The sequence below is a fragment of the Nanorana parkeri genome, unplaced genomic scaffold (assembly GCF_000935625.1).
Source record: "Nanorana parkeri isolate BGI_ZX_2015 unplaced genomic scaffold, ASM93562v1 scaffold314, whole genome shotgun sequence".
NCBI classification, from domain to species: domain Eukaryota; kingdom Metazoa; phylum Chordata; class Amphibia; order Anura; family Dicroglossidae; genus Nanorana; species Nanorana parkeri.
The window spans coordinates 217,488-223,616 of NW_017306582.1; the positions used below are offsets into that span (position 1 = coordinate 217,488).

The window sequence follows — 6,129 nt, forward strand, 5'->3', positions numbered from 1 at the left end:
TTGGTATTTGTAGTTTCACCCTAGCTGGAAGTCTGGATTTTTCCTTCTGCTTTAGACAGTTGGGCAAGGGATTATAGGGCCGTAGTAGGGTATCCAGTTGGAGTCTGTTATGGACTTCTGGTTTTGGAGATCACATCCTCCTTTATTCAGTAACTAAGACAAAATTGAGTGTGTGTCAACTAAATGTAAATGATGATCAAATATTATTTAGAGGTTTGTTGGGTGTTTCCGTTTAGACTGGAGCTGTTGTGTAGTCCTCTCACCTTTTTGAGCCCTCTGGCTGCTTAAGGCTAGGTTCACACCTGCACGACACCCAGGACGCGCGTCCAGGGATCACGTGGTCCTGTACAATGCAGGCAGAGATTGGCGCCCATCCCCTTTGATTTAAATGTGGTGACATCCGCGTGGCAATCGCAGCGATACACGATGCGCGGCTGTGTTCGGAAGCACGACGGGACTGGGGTGCCATTATTATTTATCATTATACATAATTTATATAGCGCCAACAGTTTGCGCAGCGGTTTACAATATAAGGAAGACATTACAATCGCAATTCATGACAAGATGGTAAGGGGGGCCCTGCCCCTGAGGGCTTACATCCTAAAAGCCATTAGAAAATAATGGCACTTGCAGCGCGATCGGTTCACACGTTGGCGGCTCCTGACCGCACGGCAATCGTGCCGTCTAGCCTTATACTGAATCATGAAATTCGAACATTACACTCCACAAATCTGCGTGTCGACAGTTTCTAAGCTGTGATTTGCTGGGGTGAAAAACTCCTTTTTGATGCCATTTTTTTTTTTCTCCAGAATTTGAGAAGAAAGGAAAGAAGGAATCCCATCCAGAACTGGATCAGTTTCTCTGCCATGTGGCGAAAACCGGAGAGACCATGTAAGTTTGAGACCGGGCTGTACACATTTATTGCTTGATATTGGACATTCACAACACTAACAAGGTGTTATGTCTGTGATGTATTGTTACAGGTAAATTAAGTACTGACCTCGTGTTTGTGTGATCACTTACTGCCCAAAATAGAATACCTGCCCATTTACCTTGCTGCAATCTGTACCTTAAATTGATGCAGGCCTGTGAGGTCAAAGTTTGGGGTCCCATCAATGTATGTATTTATACAATAGACCACATAAACTAAATGCTTTCTCTTTTTTTTTTTTTTCCTTTTTGCTCTCCTTATGATTATCTGTGCACTTTGGACTGAATTAGGACCTTGCATTGAAATTGGCCATACACGTGACCATTTTCAGTCCGTTTTATCCTTTTCGATCCACATGGAATTGCAGGAAACCAAGCAGTCTCTCCCACAAGTTTCATCACCAGAATATGGTCCATTGTGAAGTCAAACTTGACAATAAATTGACAGCTTCAGTACAGATTATTAACCAAATGAATTGACATGGGCTCAAAAGGGAAGGGGGCAGTTATTTAATCCCAAGCAATTGGATTGTTCCCCCTCATTGTTTGGAGAAAATTCACTCCCATCTCCTTGTGGTTGACCAAAGCTTTTATTTTATTGCAACTGAAGTTCGGAATTGTAGGGTCTATAAAATAGCCACATGTACGGCCAGCTTAAAGGTTTAAGAGGGTACCCCAACCCCGACTGCATCGTGTTGCACATAGTGCATTTGGGGCATGCACCTTCCCAATGCTTATAGGGTCCATTTAAACGGGATGGTAATTCTGTATGCGCAGGTTTTTGTTTCATGTGTTGAACAATGTGTCTTGTTAGGATGTGTGCATAGCAAAACAGCCCCGCGGTGGTATATACTGCGGGGATGCAGCATGAAGGTGTTCAGTGAACCCCCAGAAGCGGTCTTGTGCTCAGCCCAAGGCATACAGGGTTAGGGCAGCTTGTTAAATGCCTGTGATGCTGCTAGAAATCCTATAGAGATCTGATATGCAGGTTCACATTCACTATTCTGCAAACTTGAGGGGGACAGGTGGGAGTGTTTTCCTTCCTATCTAATATCAAAGATGAGCTTACCTGTCTGCTATTTTAAACCTGTTAAAATCTCCCTTAAAAGGGGGCAACACATGGTGCCTATTACCTTTTTGTTAGCCATCAAAGTCCTTAATGTATTGCTATGTTCCTGGTTTCACTTTATCAAGGCTTGACATTCCTGACTTTTGGGGTAAGATCCACAGCCTTCCTGTCTAGTTAGATCATTTCTGTATCCATCAAGGAAAGGTCTAACCCAGGTTATGACAAGTAAAAGAAGTGATGCTAGAACGTGTGTGTGTAGTAATTCCAAAAGATGTCACCAGCACCTTGCACCTTCACTATATATATATATATATATATTATATATATTCTACTTTTGGAGTGCTGGTGACATCTTTTGGAATTACTACTTGACTACACGGTGCCTCCGTGGTCGCTACAAGCACCCTATTACAGACCTCATCTCCTAGGAGATCCGGTAAGGAGTGCAGGAAGATACACACAATTTTGTGTGTGTGTGTAAATACATATCAGAGAGGAGTGTGGGATTGATGTATAACTCTCCCACAGGTGACCATGTTCATTAGCCATATTGCTTGTCATGTAAGGGGCGGACACAGTGTTGGCATCCTAGGTGCTCTGCCACAGTAAGAGCATGGGATAGGCCCTGACCGTTCCCTATGAGCCAATCTGACAATTTCTCCTTTTAGAGAATATACTTACCACAGGCACCTGGAGCATTCAGGAAGTGTACCAGTTGATGGTGGGAGTTATGCTTCCTAACTGTGTGGCTTTATATGTAGACTTTGGGAACTTATATGGCTGCAAATGTAATTAAAACGTCAGCTCTAGAAACCTTTGGACTGGAATTATTCCAGTCATGGGGCACAACATTTTCCACCTTGTGAAAATACGGTTTTAAAGTTATCTGCTGACGGCAGTCTCCTGTGCAAAGCCCTCTTAACGTCACCCCACAACCTCAAAGCATAATGTTGCCACCACCATGCTTCACTGTGGGTATGGAAGCCCTCTTAACTTCACCCCATCACCCCAAAGCTTGATGCTGCCACCATGGTAAGGGCATGCGCATCTTTTGGCGATGCGCTGTGGTTTTGCACTAAACCTACTTTTTGGAATTATGCCCAAAAAGTTCAATGTTGGTCTCGTCAGACCATAACACACCTTCCCACATTCTTTTCTCAGACTTGATGTAGGTTTTTGCGAAATGTAGCCGAGCTTGGATGTTTTTCTTGGTAGAAAAAAGGCTTCCGCCTTGCTACCTCACATAACAGCAAGACTGCACATCCCCAAAAGAACACCATACCCACAGTGAAGCATGGTGGTGTCAGCATTTTGCTTTGGGGCTGTTTTTACTTCAAGTGCATCTGGTGCTTTAATCATGGTGGAGGGACTATTTTTAGTCGCTTTTGGCACCAAACCTACAGGCCTCTGCTAAAAAGATGGCGGGATTTCCCCTTTCAGCACAACATTGATCCAAAGCATACCTCTAAATCAACACAAGATTGGCTTTATCAAAAGAACAAAGTTTTGGATTGGCCCAGCCAAAGCCCGGACCTGAATCCAATTGAAAGTCTGTGGTGACCTAGAGAGGGCTGTGCATAGGAGATGACCTCGCAATATGACAAATTTGGAGCGCTTTGCAAGGAAGAATGGGCAAAGATTCCCAAAGCAAGATGTTCCAAGCTGCTAGACTCCTTCCCAAAAAGACTGAATGCTGTCCTAAAATCAAAAGGTACTTTAGCAAAGTATTAGTTTAAGGGTGTGCGTATTTATGCAACCATGGTATTTGTAAGGTGTGTTTTTCCCACTTTTAAAGATTTCAGTTTGTTTTTAATTGAATTGGATAGATTATAGGTCACAATGAAGGCGGGGGAATAATCTGCTCTCTTTTGGTCTGATTTTCTTTTTTTTTTTTCTCATCTGAAAAACCTGCCATTTTTACAGTGGTGTGTAGATTTTTATTTGTGCTCTGTTTTCCTTTTTGAGGTAGTTGATGTCACTTGCTTTTAGTTTTGAGTTCCAAACGAGCTCTTTGCCCCTTTTTATAAAAGCTTATGGAAACATCCCAGTGGTTTCTCAGGACTGCATACCCTGCTCTCGGTGTAGGTGCGCTGATCCTAGCAGCAAAGTATTTAAAGCAGACCTTTACACTCAAATCAAATTCTACCAATGCATCCCTCTATATGTATGATGATTAATAACAAAGATGTCGGGTATGAAATCCCTTGATTATGAAATACTTACACTTGCAGAGCATTCACTTCCTGCTTTGAAAGTGCAAATAACTTCAATCTGCCAAAGCATTGCACACTGGGATTGCCTTATGAGCAGAGTATTGCTGGGAAATCTTATCTGTAATCTCACCGGAGATGATGTGCATGCTCACATGTCTATTGAAACCAGTAAAGTTACTTGCACTTCAAAGCGATGCCAAGTCAATTTCTTTATTGACTATGGTAGTGTAACATTTCAAAGCGATGTTACAGAACTCAGTGGTCCCTTCAGGCAAACAAGAAGCCTGAAGGGACCACTGGGTTCCAAAACGTCACTTTGAAATGTTACACTACCATAATCAATAAAGAAATTGACTTGGCATCGCTTTGGAGTGCAAGTAACTTTACTGGTCTCCTGAGATTTGCAGAGGCATCTGCTGTCACTGCTGCACCCACCCTGTTTTATTGGGACTTTCCGGTCAGGAGTGCGATGGGACATATCGAATTCTGGTCACATGTGCCAGAAATCCAGGAAGTATAAGATCTAGTAACCTGCCCTTAGTAAACATGGCCACTGACAGAAGACTGGGAAAGAAAAGAGAATTGTAGATTGTCATTACTGAACATTTCTAATGGTGTTTGTTATTTTAAAGATGGGGGTAAAGTTCCACTTTAAAGGACAACAAAAGTACATGGGCATGAAGATCTCTGGAGGCAAACTGGCCATAAAGTACTGTCCTGTATTGGTCTCGGCATGACCATTAAACTTTCCCTTTTCTAGCACCGTTGGAGGCGGTGTGAATACCAAAAATACGCTAAGAATGTGTTCATTCGCTAACTTTCTTAGCCAATACTAGTTTGGCAGTGCAATCTCCCAGCATCGGGAAACAAATTATTTTGGCAGCCTGAGAACCTGACTTAGGATGCTGTTGCTAGGCTACGGTATCGGTTTTTGTTCAAGTGGGCATTCTCGCTCCTCCTGGAAGAGCGATGCAAGGTATTGTATCACTGCGTAGAGAGCTGTAGGTCTCCATGAAGGTTCTTGCATGAGGTTTTTAGTGAAGAGACTGCAGTTGGCCTTTGGGCAGAGCACCCTATATTTAATTTTCCTGACATTTTGGGGATCTGTTTCATGCAATCCTCAGCCATACAGTGGAAGTTTTAATGCATGGATCAGTCTCTTCTGTGAAAACATGATGGGGGATATAACTGTAGGGACATGGCTGAACATTGGGCAAGATATTGTATGATTCTGGAGCTTGTCATTCCATCCTAGGAGCCTTGGGATAATTATACGGAGGAAACGGCTCCCTTGGTAAACCGTAACCTGAGGGCCCGGCTAGGTACAAGAGGTTTCTTGCATGTGCACAATGTGATTGATTCCTTGTTGACATTTGCCTTGAGGTCAGTGGGTCACAAATGAAGTGGGTATCGGCATGGCATAAATTTCCCACAAACAATTTAGACCTAAGCTGCTAATAAATTAAAAACTAGCCAAAAAAATAATTCCTCCATCCATGCAAAAAGGGGTTATGAGGGCAGGGTCATCCCGAGGCCTTGTGTCAGACGGGGTGACAGCCCGCCGTGATGTCATCGCCCATGCGCTCATGTGATCTCACCTTGCACGATTACCTAATTGCGGATGCATGGCCGTTTTAATTGATGCCTGCCGGTAGCCATCTTTCTGTTGGACACGGGCAGAGAGAGGAGGGGACATGTCGCCCGGTCCCCTCATTTGACACCTGTCTCGCTCTCGTGTCATGACAGAGTGCCCCAACTTTTTAGAGGGGGTGACAACAAAATGGCTGTCATTTTGCTGTCACCCCTCCAATGGTGTCACCTGGGTGCGGGCCGTACCCCCCTTGTGACGCCACTGGATGAGGGAATACCCCGGCTGGACTATTGTATTTTGATAGCGGCAGCTGTTTGGGCCACAAT

The 6,129-nt window shown here is 43.8% G+C and overlaps 1 protein-coding gene across 1 annotated transcript in view; it reads left to right on the forward strand.

Annotated features, from left to right (window-relative positions):
• Positions 1–812: 812 nt before the first annotated feature.
• Positions 813–6,129, forward strand: part of PPP4R2 (protein phosphatase 4 regulatory subunit 2) — a 32,470-nt gene continuing 27,153 nt past the window's right edge. Inside the window, exon 1 of the mRNA XM_018557966.1 lies at positions 813–891. The gene's annotated coding sequence lies outside the window, so the exon portion shown is untranslated. The remainder of the gene's footprint in view (positions 892–6,129) is intronic.